At 44.1% G+C, this 18507-nt stretch overlaps 1 protein-coding gene and 1 long non-coding RNA gene across 2 annotated transcripts in view; one reads left to right on the forward strand and one right to left on the reverse strand.

Moving 5' to 3' along the window:
• Positions 1–2126, reverse strand: part of LOC125696313 (probable G-protein coupled receptor 141) — a 50933-nt gene extending 48807 nt beyond the window's left edge. Inside the window, exon 1 of the mRNA XM_048951820.1 lies at positions 2033–2126. The gene's annotated coding sequence lies outside the window, so the exon portion shown is untranslated. The remainder of the gene's footprint in view (positions 1–2032) is intronic.
• Positions 2127–6165: 4039 nt separating this feature from the next.
• LOC125696363 (uncharacterized) lies at positions 6166–15529 on the forward strand. Its single transcript, XR_007378326.1, has 3 exons — positions 6166–6248; positions 6603–6747; positions 9652–15529. It is a non-coding gene; the product is annotated as an uncharacterized LOC125696363 (long non-coding RNA).
• The last annotated feature ends 2978 nt before the right edge of the window (positions 15530–18507 follow it).

An 18507-nucleotide genomic window follows, 5' to 3' on the forward strand; every position in this document is an offset into this window, starting at 1 on the left:
CAGTCAGCCAGTTCTCCAGAACCTGATGCAGGCACACTGCTGGCATTCCTGAGTTAGGTGAGAAGCAGCTGAATCATTTGTGCTGTGTGCTGTGGTTGATAGAACAATGGATATTGACCTTGAAGTCAAACACAGTTCTGCCAATCTTTCTGTGACACATAAGAGAAAAGGAGTTCAAGAACACTGGGGACAGGAGCACTAAAAGTAATAGTGTTTCTCTTGCTGCAGCAAGAGAGAACAGAAGGTTTCTGCTGTCACTTTTCATTAAACTGCAAAGTGATATTTTTGAGCACTCTGTAAACATGAATATTTCTTCTTTTCTGCCTGTGGTCTATGAATAGGTATAAAACTTGGGTAGATCAGTTCCCAGGAGAGATACAGTCTAAAATATTTTTCCAAGAAACATAAAAAAAAAATGTATTCAATAATCGTCCTTCATGATGTACATATACATACTGAGATGAAAAGCAGGAATTTTAGCCCAGGTGCATATCCTGCCTGTGCTGGAAAATACTGCGGATTAAAAGTTGCCTGAGTACTCTTCAAAATGTTGAGCTTTTACGGAGTTCTCCATCGCATTTATTCCCCACCTACACCATCAACAGCAGAGTCTGCAAGGACTCTTCCTGCTACTTCTTTTCTTGTTGCTCTTCTTTTAAGGGATGTTGCCTTGCTCACTGATGCCTTCATTGAGTCTGACCCATAGTTTGCAGTGGGCTGTGTGAAACTGGAACAGTCAGTGCTCTGCAACTGGAATCCCTGGAGACACTTTTAAGTCACTGACCGTCTCCTCCTCTGGCTGCACCAGAGGATAGACGAAGCCACCAAACCTCCTCCTTCCACGTTTAAGATGCATGGAAATGGAGTGCTCCATCCCACATAACTTACTGTGAAATCTCCCTAACGTGATTTGGAAATCTAGTCGCTCCTCTGAAATACACTCCTATCACCAATGATTTTGGTGCAATGCAATTAGTTCTGAAGAACTAATAGTGACTCATACAAGGGCCAGAGGGTTTTCATTTCCTTTGGTCCTGCATCTCCTTATGCTTTGGATGTTATGCTGACATGTTTTGTTTAACGTGGCCACATTTCCTCCCAGTTTGTATCAGTTTCAATGAGGTTCTCCACTGTAAACGCCAAACACCACGGACACAGCCATTGATGTTAATGACACAGCTGAAAGGCTGAGCTCACTTTTGAAAATGTAGTGTCACCTCCTGCTTTCAGCATCAGAGACACCATTTCAGAACAGAGTATGACATTTATCCAACCAAGCAGAAGAGGGATAGAGCAAAAATGAGAAATTAATGTAACACATATGGCTTTATTTTCCCTGCAAATCATGTTCAATTTAGGCCATAATGATTTATTTTAAAAGTGCATTTAACTCCAGTTTGGTTCCATGTAACAGAACAGATGGGGGAAATCCACAGAGCTGTGCTTTTCTGCATAAATAAGAACGCTTGCATTCATATCCTGATTCTTTTATCTTTTTCTCTCCCTTGCCCCCTATCTTCAAACATTTGATTTTTGAACTTTAATTAAAAAAAAAAAACAAAACAGAAGACAAATAATTCATGTCCTGAATATATGCTATTTGGGGAGGGAACAGAGGGATGAGTTCTCAAATTAGCACATAGCCATTGTTGTGCAAAAACAACTTTGTCATTCTTCTCTTCCCCCTTCCTCCCCTTGTCCCATATTCCCACACAAATAACATTGTTAATATAGGGCCTACATTGTTTTGTGTTCTGCCTGTGAAGAACACACCGACCAGTGGAGAGAGAGGGATTACGTGTATTCCCACAGCTGTGCTGGCACAAATGGAGATGCTGGTGCATCAGCATGGGAGCTATCAAAACAAAGGCAAACAAGGCTGCATTGTTTCAGTTTCATTGAGGAAAACAAGAAAGATCATTTTCTTTTCCAGTCTTGAAAAAGGAAGAAAAACAGAACGACTCGTCTTGTGTTATTTTCAGTTAGATTAATTGACATCTTTAGGAATTTCCAGAAAAAGAAAAAATCTTACCTTGAAAAATTAAGACCAAATCAAATACCCTGCAGCTTCCTCTTTCCTTTCTATCTGTTTGCCAGGACTTGCTTCCCTGGCCAGCAGCTCCTAGAACCAAAGCATGGCTAACAGCAACTGCCTATGCTGGTTCTGTCAGTGCTGGTTCCATCAGAGCTGTGTGTAGGTATCCATCCCAGTGTGGGAACTGCTTGTGCCAGCAGCCTGCTCTGACTCTTTCCAGCAAACTATTTTAGTGCCCTGGTAATGACTCTGGGTTGGCAAATGGCAATGTTTTTTATGGTCCATTGCCTCACTGCAGCACTCCGCTCTATATACTTTAACGTAATGTGTCTTTTTATACACTGTTTTACCACCCTGTTATCTCAGCTCTTTATACAAGCATCCGTCCACAAGCAGTTTCTTACCATGCTGGCAACGTGCCTTGACAGCAGCATACATTAGCTTCAGCATCATTCTCCTGGGCTCAGCAGCCCAAGGGCGGTCTGCCATGGGGGACAGATGGGAGGGCAATTAACAGGACTCTGCAAGATGTTTCCCTCCCTCATGCACACTTACATCCTTCCCCGATCACTACTAGAACTACACTTTTGGCTTGTGTCCACACTTTCATTGGCCTTGCACCATTTCTTGTGGTCCCTTCAGACTCTCCTCCCACCCAGAGTGAAATGTAGGCTTATCTTGGGAGGCTCAGGTTGGAAAGGGAATGTGCACATGAGAAATGGGAGGGTGAGTATAGCTGGGTTTGGTATAGTTGGCAATGCTGTTGTGGTCTACAGGACTGAGATAACTAAAGGTTATAAACTAAGCTCATTCTTGTTTTTAGGAGAAGAAGTCTGAATCCCAAAAGATCAATGGTTAGTTTGCCTCTCTTACTTCACAGAGATCATAAGTTCTTAGTCATTCCTCCACAGTTATGCTGTGCCAAATGTTGCTAATAAATGCATAGCTATGCCTTTCAACTCTCTTCAAAAATTCCATGAGCAAATTAAGAGTCCAGAAATCTGCTTTTAGGAGCCCAGGAGCCTTTCTGCAGGAGTCCAGGAGTTCTTATTTCCAGAAGCTGATTCACTAATCCCAAAGAGTAAACTTTTCAGAGGTTCAAAAGTGAAAGACAGTAATGTTGGATGCTTTTGATTATTACTTCTTCCACATGGAAATTACATGCAGCAAAGTAACAGAGTAATGAACATCCTGGAAATATCAGCTTTATTAAATTTATTTTTTTCAGTCAATAAGTAGCATACCAGTGCAAAGGAAAAACAAATGGTCAGCTGCTACAGGCTTCTGCTCTGGTTCTTGGATCCACTCAGCAAAGTTTTTCGTAGAAATTTACCTGGCAATAGTATAAGTGAAATTACATACTGAGGAAATCAGCTCAGCTTCTTTCTCTTTTTTTCTTTGTTGTCCCCGAGGAGAGGAAATTCTGTCCCGTGAAAAACTTGACACAAGAAAGATGCTACATGGGCCAAGAGCTTGGACTTCATGTCCAACTCTCCCGTTACGAAGAAGCAGTATAAAGATTAATATTGATGAGCCCAGGAAAGACTTAATAGGTTGTAATTCATTCATTACATTGAGTCCTCTAAGTATTCAAAAGTCTTTCTGCATTTTTGACTTGTTTTCAGGCCTATCCCAGCAGGTTGTTTTCCCCAACTGCATCCTCAGCATCCTTGATCTCAATTTCAAACTACATTTCTTCCTGTTCTCTCTTACCCTCCCTTTCTTTCCCTCTCACTCTTCTTCTCATAATTAACCATCTCCTCTAGCTCTGCCCATCCTAATTTCACAAACACACTGGCCTGACCTGTGCTAGGTTCCCTTGGACTGCGTTCTTGTTGCTTGGCAATTGTTAGGCATATCTATACTGCCCAGCCTCTTGGAGAACCATAAGATGGTGGCTTTTCTGCAGATGAAAATGCCACTAAGCCACAGACTTCAGACAGTTATGGGAAGTGGTAAATACATCCAAAAATGATCTGACAGGAAAAACAAGTTAGTCATCCCAACCAACAACTCTCCTGCTTTGAGAAAAACAGAAACTGACAAAAGCAGCAAAGACTGTTGTGAACCATGATGGCAACAGTACTGAACTGGTGCAGCTTGATGGGTATGCTCCAGAGAATGTGCCCTGGATGCCAGAGTGTCTCAGACACCAAAATGACATGGACAAGCTAGTGAGAAATAAATGCATTTCATTCTTCCATCAAACCAATTGTAAATCAGTTTTATTAATAACAAAACGTCCTTTCTTCATTTGTCTCACAGAACTGTGAAGAGCACATACTTTTCATCAAATAAATGCAAGTGAAGTAAAATAAATAATGATTATTTGTCATTGGTGGTGGTTTTTTTTTTTTTTTTCTATTAATTTTCCCTAGTGTTCCTTTAGGGCTCCTGGCCTATACTATAACGTGCCTATTGCAAACTTTTGTGGTCCTGGCCCCTTCTCCAGTCTGAAGGCAATGTGGCAGGGGATTGCTCTGGAGCTACTGACTCGATCCATGGATAAGATCAGACAACTACAGTTCCTGGATTGTATGTCTGCATGTTGTCATGTCTGGGAGGACGCTGAATTTGCAGACACATCTCCATGCGTATTCCATTGCTGATAGACCTCCAAATTAAGAACCACATTCACTTGCACCAAACTAACTTGGGCATCCCCTATAGTCCTGTTTTGATCCTGCTGGCTAGAAAAGATGTGTCTACTTGCATGCCCCTGGGGCAAAGGTAGCCCAATGGAGGAGGAGGAGGACTTCACACCTTCTTTCCTTCCAGTCATGGCTGGTAGGAGGTACATCTGGGACAGATAAGCAGGGAGCTGAGAAGGGAATACCAGACATTCCTCAAAGGTCGACCTGCAGAAGAAGTGTAGCTTCAAAACAGGAGTGTCACTTTCAGAGACCTGCCAACAATTCACTAGCTCAGTTATGGATTCTAGTTCACATGCATGAAGTTTGCATCCCAGCATCCCAGCAAAAAATTCAGCAAAAGGGGAAAAAAGAAGGCTAAAATGTATTATTGCTTGGAAAAGAAGTTGGGATTTGTCAGGTTTTTTAGGGTTTGAATATCTTTTTGAGGAGGATAGTAGTTGAAAAACAAAGTTAGTAAACATGAGAAGTACAGAGATAAAGGCAGCATTCAAAATCTCACATTTGTGAGCTCTTCATACAGAATTTGAAATATTCAATGTATCTATGAATGGAAGGACTAAAATCCAAAAAGCTTTACGTGTGTTCGATCTGAATATCACAGGGACTGTCGTGTGGCTTGCAGTGCACTCCATTTGCTCCACTTGTACTTGTTCCTAAATGTCTTCTGCTATCAGAAACAATGATTCCTGAAAATTGTTAGGAATCCAGGACTGCCGTTTCCTGTCAAACATCTGCATAGAGCTTTGTTCAGCTTCAAAGCTTAAGTCAACTGTATTTAATATCTGAATTTGTCTCTGAAGCAGCAGTAACAGCAACTGGCAGTAATAAAACCCTACAGGAAATAAGCTCGGAGTACAGCATATGTGAGCCAGGTCTTGGTTAGATCCATCTTAAAAGCCAGGATAAAAGGCAAAGCAAAGAGGACTCTGCATCAGCAGGTTAAAGTATGGTTGCCAATTGCTTGTTGGAATTAAAGGATCTTCTAGAGCTTTTCTATTCATCCCTCTCACAGAGTGACTGCTGGGTGTTAAGTCAGCCAAGGGTCTGATATTCCTGGCTATTTTGGTGCATTCTGAAGTTGTTTCTATTCTTAATACTCTGTGGCCATTAAATTACAGCCAGCTGTGTCCTGTCATTGACATTTTTTGCAAACTGTTTTTAAAATGTGGTGCTTGCAGTTTGTAGATTTTTGGTATCCTGGAGCAGGACAGCGCAGTAGAACAGAAGGCAACCCATAAGCTTGCCCTGAAGTATTGCATAATTATTATGAAATGCAGTCAAAGCAGATAAGGGATGAGATGCTGCAGAAAACCCATCATGAAAAGGGTTGTGTGGGAAATGTTGAGTCCTGGCCTGAACCAGTAATTGATCACTTGAGGCAAGCACTGAGTCAGCCCTGGGAGCACAGGTGAAGGCAATTCAGCTGTATGACCAAAGGGTGGAGCCTGGCTGCACCTCTCCTAGACCCATTGAAGGGCTGACTGCCAGGGGGAAAGGTTTCTTCTATAGATTGCTTCTCTTGTAGGTTGGTTGGTTGGTTTGGTGAGCCCAGGACACAGGTAAGCTTTTCCATTCATTTTTTATTATCCCTTTTCAAAGTGATAATCTTTCCAGCTATATGCCATCTAAATACCAGCCTAACTGCCCTGTGTATTTGTTGATTATACAGGGGTTTAAGACATAAAGGAAATTAAAGCTTGAACTGACTTTGCTTAAATGAACAGGAGTGATGTTTTGACATGGCATTTAATGCTTCCCATATGTCTTGAACTAGAGCTGATGTGAACCCTTTCAAAGCATTTCACTTGTGTGCAAAACTTCCCTTTACAACAAAAGGAAAAAAAAAGTGTAAAATTGTTGGACAGTTAAAACTGTTCTAATTAAACAGTTTAGCTGATCTATGCACCTCCCAGGTGGAAGGCTTGAGGTGCTGCTTCAAAAAGCCTGCTGCTGGCCCAGGTCTGCTCATTGCAGGGTGTGGGGAAATGATGAGTTGCAGCCCACCCAAGGCCTGACCCTGTGCTTTATTTGTTCCTGGCTACATCAATCTCATTCATGGTAGGTGGCTGACCATACAAAGGTAAGGACTTCTTAAAATGAACTTCTGACACTGGGGTGTTGAAGAGTCTGCACACTGAGTTTGCGGTGCTTCGTGGTATTGCGATTTTCCTGCAGTTGGGTGCTCTACCTTTTCTGAAGACGTGGCTCTGAGGAGTTATGGAATGGCTGGCAGACAAAGCAGCCCATTGCCTATGTGAATCAAGAACTCAAATATATGATGACCAAGTCCTGAAGTCTGGCAATTTCTTTTTCTCTTCTGCATCAAACTTCCACCTAAAGCTCAGATTGCAGAGCAGTGTTGTTTGAACGGCACTGCATGGTGCCTGTGTCACTGGCAGGCAGGAGCCACACACAGCCCTGATGCTGTCTGGCAATTGCCAGAAATAGTGCCAGAAAACCTGCCACCACTTTCTGGTGAACAGAAAGGAACATAAGATTCGTGAGGAGTGGCTGAGGGGTCTGAGATTGTTCACTCTGGTGAAGAAAGGCTTGGGGGAGACCCTATTGCTCTCTGCAATTGCATGAAGGGAGGTTGTAATGAGGTGGGGGGTCAGCCTCTACTCCCAGGTAACAGAAATAAAATGACAGGGAATGGCCTCAAATTTTGCCAGTGGAAGTTCAGGTTGGGTATTGAGAAACATTTCATCACCTGGTGAGACATCGAAATGGGCTGCCTAGGGAAGTAGATAGAAGTACAGCCACCAACCCTGGAGGTGTTCAAGAAAATTTAGATGTGGCACTGAGGGGCACAGTTAGTTGGTAATTATTGCTAATAAGTGGACAGCTGGACTAGATGATCTTAGAGGTATTTTTCCAACCTTAATGATTCTATGATTCTAAGAATATAGAAAGTGGGAAATAGGGGAAAGAAAGTTTGTGGGGCTAGAGCATCTCTATAAGTCAGTAGCCAAAGAAATAAAGGATTTTTAGATGAAAAGTTATTTGCAACAGGCAGCTTGACCTGCTCTCCAGGTTACCTTAATCTGCCTTGCAAGGGAATTTTAAAGCCTAATTATCTATTGAGGAGCTTTGCTGAGGAAGGTTCTCTTAAATGCTGGGTAAGATGAAAGGCATTATATGGCTGTGGGCTTTCTGTATGCCATCAGCACTGCTCAGGGACACAGGGAGATAGTTTCAAAGGTTTTCTCTCCCCCTGCCAGTATCTGAAGTCAGGGCTGTTTATTCAGGGAACAAAGGCAGAGCAAAATACACAAAGGCCAGAAATTCTGGGGCAGAAGGGCTCACTGCTTTGCAAAATGAATTGATTTTTTTCTTGAGTGTACTGTGTAAAATGCTCAGAGTAGGGCGACTTCTTTTCTGTAGCATACCATTCCTCCATGGCTTTTGAGAGAAGTTGTTTGCCTCCAAGTGTGTGGCAGGGAAGGGTCTGCCTGACTGTGGCTTTGCCATGAAATACATTTCTGCAGCTCGTGTTTGGGAAGGAGCACTTTTCCTTGCCTTTTGCATTTATTTTTTTTGTGTTACCTCAAGTAAAAAGGTCACCCAATAACCCCCAGAAGAACAGCGAGAGTTCTGAGTGCCAGTAGGATATCACACAGCATAGCTAATTTCTTCTTTCCCAAATTGTGTAATTTTCAAGAAATGGTTGCTGCCAAGCAATTTGTCAAATGGACTGAGACAGATAAGGCTGAAAAAAGAAAGATAACTAAGATCCATTTTATTCCTTATTTTCAATAGAAGATCTAAAGTGAGTGTGGTCCTACAGAAAGAACAGAAGGAAAGAAAAGCAATGGTTTATTTTATTTTACTTAAGATGTGTTGCAGTCAAGGGCTTGAAGGCTCCTTCAAGGAGAGCTGTAGCCCGTGTTACAAACTCATGCTTCTGGCAAGAAGAAAAGACTGCAAAAATCAAAGGATCTTCAGGCTGTGTGAGTTGGAGGGGGGGGAAAAAAGCACACACTTATAATGCTGAAGCATCAGCTCACATAAATTCTAATGAGCAGCTATAAAACAACTCCATCAGTCCATAAGTCAATATTGCTGTGACCGAGTCCCCTCCAGTATCAGAGATTGCTGAATTTTGGTATTCTTCTCATTTCACTCCTATGTGAGTCATGCACTTGGCATGCTTTCCTCCCCACTCTCTGCATGCAGCAGCAGTGGGAGCATGTTCCTGGCCAGGCACAGAGGGCTTGCTGCCAGCTGTAAGCATGGCTCCTTTTGCAGGAGGGGTTTTACCAATTGCTCCAGAGGGCTCATTTCTTATGCCCTTCATTGAAGATGCCAGAAAGCAGGCACAGTTCAAGCTCTTTCCCTGAGGAGGTAGGGAATGAACTTGCTCCATTGGTGCAGGTCTCAGGGTGTCCTTCATGGCGCTTCACTGAATCTCACCCTTAATTATGTCACTGATGGAGCTGCTGCTTCTCTGCAGGGATTGAGTCCTTTTAGCTCTTCACAAGAAATTCTTCTGGACAGCATCCTCTATGATAGAATTGCTTTTCTCTGCAGTAACGTATTCAGGGTTATGGAGAACGTTGGATGCTTTTGTAATTTGTTTATGAACAGGCTGCAGGGTTTGCTCTGTGCATTGTATTGAGTTGTGCTGGAGGTATGGAGGGTTAGTTGCTGCCTGGGAACAGTGAAATAAGGGAGAAAGTACCTGAAATGCCATTAATTTGTGAAAGCATGCTATCAGGTGTTACCAGGCATCACATGTCCAGGCGGAGTGCTGCCTGTTTAGATGGGAACTGTGGTTTGGGAGTGAGAGAATTTCCTTTGGGAGCAAAGGAATGTTGATAGCCCTAGTCTAGCTGTGTGGATGTCCAGTTCATTTGCTGGACATCAGCCCCATGTCCTGACCATGTCCTGGGTTTATGATGCCCTGGTGGGGTTACAGTTCTGCAGTTAGTGCTCAGATTCAGGCATCTGTGCTCTCCTTAGGTCTCTTGTCACCTCAGCAAAGCTGCAGCAGCACGGAGAAATGCTTGGAAGAACATAGCAAGAGACGTGGTGGAGGTTGGGTCTTCGTCCCATGCAGATCTGTGCATGATAGGAGGAAGAGGATCTCAGATACCATGGAAGCACCTGCTGGTTTAGAACACGGAAATGTGGAAATGAAGGCATCTTTCTACCAGTGTGGTGTGACAGCAGTGTGTAACTCACTGGTGTGTGCTGTCATCTAGTTCAAGGGACTGAGATATGCTGTATTTTTGGCAAAAGCTGAATGCATTGGACAGGGGCACTTCTAGTGACATTACTCACCTACCAACAGTCCTCAGGAGCAACTGAGCTCATTTGGGCTCAAGGACAGACAACAAAAGGAGGGTGCTAAAAGCAAAGGCAGTACTCTATCTTCTGAAGGAATTTTGGCTGCAGCTGCTTTCTGGGGGTATTTAGGGGAACTATGCCTTGAGCTGAGATTTCAGCAACTAAGAAGTGAAAGTCTTCCTCCTGAGGGTGCTGCTTAGAAGTCCAGGATAAGCCAGTGTTGGAAGTGGGGCACAGGACAGAGCATGGATGAATGGATCTGTTCAAGTGATGCCCCTGCAAGAAAGAATGAAGTAGCCAAGAGCCGGAGGAGTGAAGAGCAATGAAGACAGTCAGCAAAGGCCTCTGGGTTGTTAGTGCTTAGTTTACTGAAGAGAAAAAATAACTAAATCTGCAATCTTGCACAAATGCAAATAGAAGGCAGGCAACTTGGCATAATCCAAGTAAGGAAGAATGGGAATGAAGAAAGAGTGTTGAATAAGAGATGAGAAATTGTGTTAATTTATTATTATGGCTTTAAGGGGAATTGTGATTTTTCTGAAGCAGTTTTAATGAGCAAATTAGGAGACAGAAGTAATTCTGGAAAACAGCTCATAAAATTGCACAGGGAATCACAGAAAGGCACCCAGCAAACCTGCAGGAACTGCTGAGGAATCTTGATTGGATGCCAATAATACATAAGAAGTGCCTGGAAGAGCTGCCCTGCACTCATTGCCCTGGGACCATGCAGTCAGTCACTGGGTGCTGATGTCCTTCCCACCATGCAGGAATGTTCTCCACCAACAGGACATAAGATCTGCTGTGATATGGAGAGCGCAGGTCATACTGCTGGACACCTGCAGTCTGTCAGAGCTACCAGGGACAGAGAGAGGAGGAGCCTAGGCTCAGTGCCATCTTCCCATACCTCCTCAGCTCCTGCAATTGGGAGCCTAACAGGAGGGATGCCTTGCACCATGCTCAGAATAGAGGAAAAGTAAACTACTTTTCTGGTGATTTCACTTTGCTCCCAGAGCATGTGCAAAAGCAGGGATGTAGTAATGTCATTATTGCACCCTTCAGCAGACCTCTGTGGCCCCATTACTTGTGGGGAAGGTCTGAACATATTGGAAAGCAGACTGCTTGATTGATTGTTTGTTTGTGGCCCTTATCATCCACCAGGCAGGAAAGACTGCTCCACTTTCTTCAAGGAGCACTTCAGGGCATCATACAGAGGGTGCCTGTTGCTTCTCAAGACAGAGAAAAGGAATTTGGGATGCAGCTGGGTTGTGAGTACTACTCTGCCTCTCCTCGCCACTTCTGTTTGCTAACAATGGGTTGCCTGTTTCAGATAAATGGTGATTTTAGCAAGTTGGCAACCAATGGTATGTGTGATCTGCTGCAATGCATGCATGTACAGGTAGGCAGGTGATAATCCTGCAGATTATCTCTGCAGGGCAGAGATGCTCTTAGCTACTTAGAGCCGAAAATCTGAACCCAGACTCGCACCTCATACAGGCAAGTTTATGAGGTCTGTGAAAACCAGTAAACTGATGATTTATGATCAAAAGAACAGAACTTGCAAGTATTTTATAGACATAAGCAAAGCTCACAGTGATACCATTTGGAGGAATGTTCCTGGAGGAGGATGCACTGTTCTCCAAGGAACATTTGGCTCTGCAGGAGATGGAAAGCTGGGGAGAATATGGGTGGCCTACTTGCCACCGATGTTTTATTGACTATGGTCTTTTTGCAGGAGAGCAGCAAGTCGTATTGATGGCTTCCACCTCTCTGAAAAATCATGCCAATTGATGGGCTCATAGGGGCTGTTTTGGGATGGGTTCCACCAGCTGCATTTTGGGGTCTGGTTTGTGACCTGGGGCTGCAGTATCAAGCTGAGCAAGTGGTGATGTTTTTGTCTGGGGCCTGCTTCCTTCCAGGCTGAGTGCAGGGACTAAAGGAGAGTCTTCTGGCGAGGAGCACCATCCAGCAGAGCTGCCTGTTCCAACAATGCAGCAAGATAAACACATGGGCTGTTTCCTTTTCCAAAGGACCGTGTGTTTTATAGGTGTCTGCAGGGCAGGCACTCGCACTAACAGCCTGCCACTCAAATCACAGGCAGCGTGCTGTAAAGGTCACCCTGTCACTTATAGGAAGTGAACCAGAATAAACAGTCTCTCCACCAGGCTTTATTTTCCAGCAGGCCAGCGGAAAGCTTCAGCTCTGCTCTCTGAGGGAAGTTGCCTGCCGTGAGATGTCTGGGGATTTATCTGGCTGCAGCTCAGCTCACTTGCACGCTTGGTCTCCTCTCCCACATCTGCTTCCTCTCCTACCTCGTGTTTGGCACCTCCTGCTCCTGGCTGTTGAGCACAGAGGCTCCAAAAGACAATCTGTTGCTCTCTGAGTTCAGATGAAGACTGCGCTGGCTGTGTAATCTCAGACTGATTTATTCCAGTGTTTTCCCTCTGGGAAATGAACCTGTTAAAAGCATCTCCCTTCTCTATGAATTACTGGGAACCTGCCTAGGTTGCTGTGTACAGCATGTTTGTGATTTCACCAGTTTTTTTTCAGGAAAAGCTGGGTGTGGAGAGGTGAGGGTAGCTGTATGCTCCCTTGTTCCATACCCGAGGTGAGTGTGGTACTGCTTGCTCGAGTCCTGAGAGCTCAGTGATGAGCTGCATGCCAGAACATCTGCACAGGAAAGGAAACCGGCCCTTTTCTCACTTCCCACTCACTAAAACAAAGACTTGTTCTCAAGGTTTCATGCTTTTTCCTGAGCCATTTCTCAGCAGATGACTGCTGCAGACCAGCATGTACTGATAGCATCAAAGTTTCCCTTGGAAATGCTCCAAGGTGTTCAGCTTTCTAGACCACACGTTTGTTGTTCACACCCTTTGGGAGCTACTAATCTGCCTGCATTGAACTGGACTTTTCCTTTCTGTGCCAGTGGCTTCACGTTTTTCTCTAGTACCAGAACACAGTGAGCACTTCTCATCTCTAGCAGCTGAAGTTTATTCTTAGGGCTTTGTGTACTTGGTATGCATACATGTATCAACCAAAGTACCCACGAGCATCTTGGCATAACAATGGTACTTTTCTCTAAGACTAAACTCGCTGCTGTTCTTTGTAAGATGTATTAAACTGTTGCATGTCCCCAATCCAAAAGGGAAAATTTATTTGAGAGTCCAATAGGAACCTCTAAGACTCACTGCGGGTGAGATCACCCACCTCCAGAAAGATGTGCCAAACACCCAATGGCTGAACAGTCCTTGTAAAATTGTTTAAGCTATCCTTGCCTTTCAGTTGCAATAGATCTCTCTGTGGTGGCTCCTAACGTAGGGCTTTCTCCTAGTTTTCATCAGCCTTGATGTTCTCTAAATGTTTTTTTTCCTTCTTCCTTTGCTTTTTTGGGGGATTGGAACTAGATGATGCTTAAGGTCTCTTTTTGACTCAAACCAATCTGTGATTCTAAGCCATAAGAAGGGTGGGTTGACATGTTGGGTAAGCATCATTGCATGCTTTTCTGCTGGGGTTACCTGATACTCATGGTGGCGTAGGGCTCATAAAAGGGATTACCCTTTTTGGTGTCTCATCAGTTTCTAGGTCTGTGCTCTTACTCCTTGCTCATGCAGTTCACAGGTCACAGCTGCTGAGAAGCAAGAGGGAAGCTTTCCTGCCTGGGCTCTGGCTGTGAAGCAGGCATTGTTCATTGCCCAGAGCAGACAGAACCTGTGCTAGCTCACGCTCAAGCTGTGAGAAAAGTCTGGTTTTTATCTGTGTGTGATTTTATCCTAATGGAACTGCTATTGGGAGAATCCACTTATCTTGGCCAGATCTTTATTTGGCATTTTGGATTGCTTTTTTTTGGCAGAAGCGCACAGTCTGAGAAATGGTTTGCTGGGCCCAGGTGCCAAAGTTTCCCTGCTGAGTGAGCAGCAGTGGGTGCAACAGGAGAGACAGTCAGTGGGGAGACCAGAGCACTGGGGCATAGCCACCCATGGGTCTGCAGGGCAGTTGTTGGGGCTCTTCCCTCGGAAGCTGTTGACATCCTTTTTCTGTGCATGAGGAGGGAAAGCAGCCTAAAAATGGTGCTCCTGCCTAAGTTTTGAGCTTGTTCATAACCAGTCTTCACTCCAGCCTGGCTTACACCACGCTAAAAACAGTTATGTATTTTCACTGTATTGTTAATGAGGCGTTAAGTGCTCAAACAAGTCTATTGTAGTTAAGATCTCAGCATAAATGACTTTGGAAAGCTTGTTAGGAAAGGGTTATTCTGTTATGGACAACTTGTTTAGCAAGTCTTCACACAGCAAGGTTAGTTATTCCTTAAAAGACTAACTCTGGCAGAAGGAATGTGAAAGAAGTATCTAGTGGGGAATAGGCTCTTTCAGTGCAGTCTTGGACTGTAGCTTGAAGAAAACACTTCCACCTAGATAACGTGATAAAGCTGTAATGTAAAAGTGCAGTGGGTTGTGACTGTTGCTACAGCTGTTCTTGTTTCTAAAAGCATTCTCTTGGCAAAATGAAGTGTGAGCATCCAGCTTGAGCTGTGGGAGCTGCCCTCTGCTACTGGCTCATGCCAGTGCCCTAGGCACATCCTCTCATTACGCTGAGACCTTGTTTCCAAGTCCTGAGACCCATACAGGCACTGTCCCATACTCGCACCAGGCTTCACATGCAAACTCAGAGGCCCATTCTGTCTTCTTCCTTCATGCCTTCCTCAGCCATGAGTCACGTTAATTCAGTGAGGCTGCTTGTTGTGATGGGCTTTCTGTGGAGTCTGCAGTGACCAGCCCGCACTTGGAGATGCGTGGGGGAAAGGTACCGTGTCATTACCAACAACTAATTGTGTTAAGTCCATTACTGTTTCCTGCTGAAAGGATCAGTATTCAGAGCCTGATGCACACCCACAAGAAATCAGTGGGATGCAGGGTTTGTATTCATTTTTGAGAGCTCAGCTGGTCCTTAATGAAGACAGTGAAGGGCATAAAATGTTACTTAAAAAGTGGTCATTGTGCCCAAAGTTCATCTTTTCAAATACCGTGGTTTTATTTCTCTCAAGCAGCAAAAGCTCACAGCTCTCTTTTCCAACAGCTAACTTTAAAAGAGTTTAAATATACTTTAATCTTAACTCCCGTGTGCACTGCCCTCCCTTCTTGCCTGCAATGAGCATCTTCCCCACATACATTCCTCTTCTCCTTTCCCTCCCTTGTCTCCTGTTGAAATAACTAGTTTCAGGCACATCATCCACTGCCCAGATTCTGACATTTTTTTTATTAATGTTTGGAGATGTAAATTAACATTTTTGTTATTCATCAGAGATAATAGCGTAGAATATTTATCCTTGTTCCAGCTGTCCTGCAGAGGAACACCCAGTTCCCAGACGGACAGGAGGGGAGGCTGCTTTATTCACTTCAGCTCTGGTATGAGCTGCTGTTTTTCTGGTCCTTCCCTGCAATTAGGTAACGTGCCATAAGGATGCCTCACATCTAAGTGGCTGCAGCCCTTTTTCCCAGAATGGGGCACACGCATTGGAACTTCCCTTTTCTCAGTAACAGGGGGAGGCCAGTCACAAACAGTTGGAGGAACTAGATAAGCACTGCTTTCTCCACCATCACCAGCACTGCAAGTTCTTCTCTTGCTGAGAGCTTGCACTAACACACAAAACCAGCACAAACCTCACTGGAATATGGCTCACGTGCAGAAATCTGCTAGGAGTGATCCTACTAGAGGCTGGTAACCTCATCAAAGCTCACAGTCGTAGAATTGTCAAGGTTGGAAATGACCTCTTAGATCTTCTAGATCTCTTCTTGGTGTCATATGCAAACTTACTGAGGGTGCACTCAGTCACCTCATCCAGATGATCATCAGTAAAGGTTAGGCTGACAGGCCTGTAGTTCACTGGATCCTCCTTATGCCACTTCTGGTAAATGAGAGTCACGTTGACAAGCTTCCAGTCCTATGGGACCTCTATGGTTACCAGGACCATTTATAGATAGTGGAAAGTGGCTTGGTAATTGCCTCTGCCAGCTCACTCAGCAGATCCCATCCAGCCCCGTAGTGGTCCAGGTGGAGTAGCAGGTCTCTCACTGTTTCCACCTGAATTGTGGTGGGTTAATTCTGTTCCCCATCCCAGGCTTACAGGTCAGGGTGTAGAATGCCCCTGGAATAATTGGTCTGATTTTTAAAAACTGGTGTAAAGAAGGAACTGAAAACCTGACCCCCCCCAACTTCACAAAGAATAGAGAACTCTAGCATTTCATGTCATTCTACCCAAGTCAGCTCCTGACCTCTATATCTGCCACCAGTCCTTCTCTCTTTGTGATCAGCAGGTCCAGCAGGGTGCTTCCCTTGGTAGGCTCTCTTACCAGATGCATCATAAAATTGTCTTCCACACACTCTAGAAATCTAGACTGCTTTCTCTTTGCTGTATTACATTTCCCATGTATAACAGGGACAGTGAAATTCCCTATGAGAACAAGGGCTGGCAATTGCACAACTTCTGCCAGCTGCTCATAGAATGCCTTATTTGTTTCTTCATCCTGGCTAGGTGGTCTATAACAGACCCCTACCATGATGTCTGCATTGTTGGCCCTCCCCTTGATCCTTATGGAGACTCAATCATATTATTGCCAGCCCCAACTTTAACAACAATGAAACACTCTCTAGCATAGAGAACCACACAGTCACCCCTCCTTCCTTGCCTATCCCTTGCAGCGCTTCAGTCATGGGAGAGATCCCACCATGTTTCTGTAATAGCAACTAAGTCATAGTTTGCCTCCCCCATGATGGCTTCCAGCTCCTTCAGTTTGTTGGCCATGCTGCATGCATTAGTGTAGTTGGACTTCAGCTGAGCCATTTGGCTCACTCCCAACCCTTGCATTGTTCTGCCTGGGCTTATCTCTAGTGAGCCTCATTTTATCCCCTTCCCCCTTCATACCTAGTTTTATGCCCTCTCAATGAACCCCACCATAACTCACTAGTATTCAATTCCTCTTTCCTTAAAGGAAAGCCAATGGAAGGTGCAATGTTTGGGTTTGATCTTGCAAACCTTCCTCATAGCAGGCATGTTGCTGAGCTGGACAGATGGTTCTGCAGTAATCATAGAATTACAGAATGGCTTTGGTTGGAAGGGACCTTAAAGACCATCCAGTTCCATTTCTTTTCTGTAAGGAACAAACTTCTCTGAAACTGTGGTAAATAATCACACAAACAGGACTGATGCAAAGCTGGGCTTCTAGGGGCACAGAATCAGAAGGATTATCAGCAGGGACCAATGTATTTTCTCACCATGGGAAAGCAATACTCACTGCTCCCATGTGATAAATGTTTTTGCTCCTTTTTTTCTAAAGCATCTATCGTGTCACTGCTAAGGAGAAGGTGTAGGATACAGGAATGTCATAATTTACTATAACATATCTTCTTGATATTTCAGAGAACATAGCATCTCTCCTGAACACCTGATTCCCTATTGCATTTTTATAATGCAGTCACACTGACAAATACTGCACATCCATTAAACTAGCAGGAGTAGAAGAAGCTTTTAGGTATCTTTATTAACTGTATTGTTGTTCTGCAGCTGAGTCTTTCTTGAAAGAAAATGATCAGAGACAAAATACGAGTCCACTTTGCTTCCTTTCCTGGACAGCTATATTTATCCAAGGTTCATGTTTGCCCTAACCATTCTGGAAGTCATAACTGGCAAAATATGTGACTCAACCAAGCTGCTGGCAGAGCAATTTCTAACAGCAGTCCTTGAGATGGGACACAGGCAGAAAAGCTTTTATTATCTGTGGACTATTGGCATTGGTTCCTGGCACTCAGGTATGTAGGAATCCCTAAAAACACTGCTAACCAAAATACACAGCTGATCTTCAAGGTAGAACTATGGATCGCAGATTACTAGCTCTGTGATAGGAAACTTGATATTTCTCTGTGAATTTTTGTTTAGGGAAGAGAAATTCAATTCATTCAGGATCAAATGGAGAACTTAAAATGATTCCCTCAAGTGAGACTTGAAGATAGGTGTTAGGAAGTTACGTTTGTTTCACTCACAGGATGATGGAGGAGTAATGGCAGTTTGTGCTTTGCTAGTGCATATGTCCATTTGTTTTAAAGCTGTAACATTTTAATCAAAAATAAATCAAAGGAATGAAAATGTTCTGGAGGAGAGTTACTGCCCCTGTGCATAGCTACACCAGTATGATGATGTGCTTTCATATCAAATGGAAATTGGAAACAAGGGTGGGCTGAAGCACTGTGCTGGCTGCAGGCACGGACATCATCTCCTGGAGCACTGCAAAGTAGCTGTGTGCCTTCTTGCAGCCTCCATGTAATGCTGCTCAGAAACAGCAGCAAGGTGGGCATGGAGAGATCCCACCTGTGGCTTGTAGGACAAATGCCCCAGTCAGCAGCCAGCAAGCTGTTATTCTGACAGGTTTATTGTTCCATTAGTTCTGCAGGGAGAGATGGGCTGAGAACAGGAGTTGCCCAGGGACATTGTGTGCTGTTGGAACAGAAGAAAACTCTCCAAACAGGCTTCTAGTTGTGAAC

This window comes from Lagopus muta, chromosome 7, assembly GCF_023343835.1.
Source record: "Lagopus muta isolate bLagMut1 chromosome 7, bLagMut1 primary, whole genome shotgun sequence".
NCBI classification, from domain to species: domain Eukaryota; kingdom Metazoa; phylum Chordata; class Aves; order Galliformes; family Phasianidae; genus Lagopus; species Lagopus muta.